The sequence below is a fragment of the Choloepus didactylus genome, chromosome X, assembly GCF_015220235.1.
Source record: "Choloepus didactylus isolate mChoDid1 chromosome X, mChoDid1.pri, whole genome shotgun sequence".
Lineage (NCBI taxonomy): Eukaryota > Metazoa > Chordata > Mammalia > Pilosa > Megalonychidae > Choloepus > Choloepus didactylus.
The window spans coordinates 121,388,014-121,390,279 of record NC_051334.1 but is presented as its reverse complement, the minus strand read 5'-3'; the positions used below and the strand labels follow the sequence as shown (position 1 = coordinate 121,390,279).

Here is a 2,266-nt window from a genome sequence, read left to right as displayed (position 1 = left end):
ATTCTCTCCTCTTTTACCTTGCCCTTTACCTGAGCTGTGTTCTTTAGAATATTAACTGTTGCATACTTCAATCTTTTTGGGTGGATTTGATCTTAAGATGCAGTAAAAAATCATTCTGGGCAAAGCAACACTGGCAGAAATGGTGGACTAACATGATAGATAATAACATTTTCAATACAAAAAAGACTATCAATTTTTTTCTTAAAATAACACTTCAGAGAAATCACGAGAGTTTCCAAAAATACGATTTCAGTAAGTTCAGAAACTCACATGTGACAATGATGAAGGACTAATCGTATTTACATATATGACTTCTAGGTTTTGAAATTCTGCTCATTAAAAGTAAAAGTACAAAGTAAAACAAAAGGAAAAGAAAGACACTTTTTTAGTCATCCCTAAAACATCTACTGAAATTCATCAATAGTGTTTGATAACCACTTATCTAAGAACTGACACTGCTGAGCAAGAAACTGTTACAAATCCATGAAAGTTGCACTCTGAAAATATAATTTCATAAAATGTAAAAACATATTTAATAGCTATATAGCTCCACATCTGCCTCATTAAACACTTTAGGATGTATTTGCTGTAGTATATGGGAAATACCAGGAGTCCAGTATCTTTTTTGAAGGCTTCAAAAGGAACAGAAGTATACTACAGACATTGATTTTTTTATCCTAAAATGATAATTGTCAATTATACTTAAATCTGTGAAACTAGTGAATTCTCCAATGAATTTCAATCATTTTAGTTGTCATTACTCACTTGAAATACTCAATTACCTCTGTTCTTCCCCCAGTTTTCTGTAGCTCTCACCTTCTTTCACACTCCCTATTCCATGCATTTCCTCTCCTTTTCTCATGCTGCTTTTACAGAACAGCTACCAGGAATCAGACCATCAGACCGAAAGCTCCTCCTCCAGCAAGCCTGAGGAGAGAGCGGTCTCCATCTCTTTCAAATGCTCACCACCTCAAGACTCCTCTCAGGTGTTTGGCTAGTGGAGGCTGAAACCTCAAGCCAGGTCATTGATGTGGGGCTCCTACTTGGCAGCTAAGGACTGTTAACACATCATTCCAAAAGATACTGAGGGGCCCCCAGCTTCCCTGGGCCAGGCACCTCTCAGGCACTCTACCTGGGAAAGCTGCTGGAGCAGAACAGAAAAAGGCTCATTATGGCTTTACCAGTTCTCACCAAGTGAGTTCCACACTTCAACAAGTGAGTAAATTAACCCACGCAACCCTTAAACTTTAAGAAAACTTGGTAAATGCTTCTTTGTGGAATTATGCAGTGAGTCTCAAAAAATTCTGATGAGGAACTCTACGACATATGTATGCTCCTCTGGGGGCATCACCTTTAGAACTGATGATCACAAAATAGTGTCACTTTTCTTCCTCTTTCCAGAGCCTAACACAATTGCTGGTCCACTGCTGTAATCATATGTGCTTCTGATTGAAAAAATTTAATTACTGAATGAAGGAATGGATGCGTGGAAGGATGAATGATTAAAGACGTGGCTGGCTACAGTTCTAGTTCTGGCTTTGCCTCTGGGCAGGAAATTCCTTTTGTATGTCATTTTCCTCATTTGTGTTGGGACTGGACATGAAAAATTGAGGTTTCTGTATTTTATTTTCAAGTTAATTTTTAAGAATCACTTAATTTTGCTGAAAAATAATATTTCTACCAAAAAAAATGGCTTAGTTTGAGTTTTCTAGATCAGTGAGGTGATCAAAACTTAAGTATCTCCATACTTACCTGTGTAGGAGACACCATGATTCTGTAGGTGGTTTTCCCAGGGCAAGGCTTGTCCATTGCATTCTGGATGTGCTGACCCCTGCGATTTCCCCACATGTGGGAAACTTAACTGTATAATTGTGGTAGTGGGGGACTGCGTTAGTGCTCTCCCCTGGGGGGGGAAAAACTTAACTATCTCCAAGGTTAGTGGTCAACTCAAACTCCTAGAGCAAACATGTTTTATATTTTGAAGTGACCAAAACTAGGTTTCTGCAACAAATATTCTAACAGATATTGTGAATGATAAGCATATTTTGGAGTTAAGGTTAAAGTCAATGTCCTTTGGAACTATTAAAACAAATCTTTTTATATTACAGAGAAGCATTTTGTTCTTTAATCAGACCTTCAGCTTTTGATGACCAAATCAGAATAAATATAGATTTATCTTTAATTTCAAATAACATTATGTTAACTATTTAGTGACATTCTATATCTATCTGACAAAATCTAAATTACTAGCTGAGTACTCACCATC

The 2,266-nt window shown here is 37.1% G+C and overlaps 1 non-coding gene across 1 annotated transcript; it reads left to right on the top strand.

Moving 5' to 3' along the window:
- The first annotated feature begins 1,744 nt into the window (after nt 1-1,744).
- Nucleotides 1,745-1,906, top strand: LOC119523880. The gene has a single exon (XR_005214686.1). It is a non-coding gene; the product is annotated as a U1 spliceosomal RNA (small nuclear RNA).
- Nucleotides 1,907-2,266: the final 360 nt, after the last annotated feature.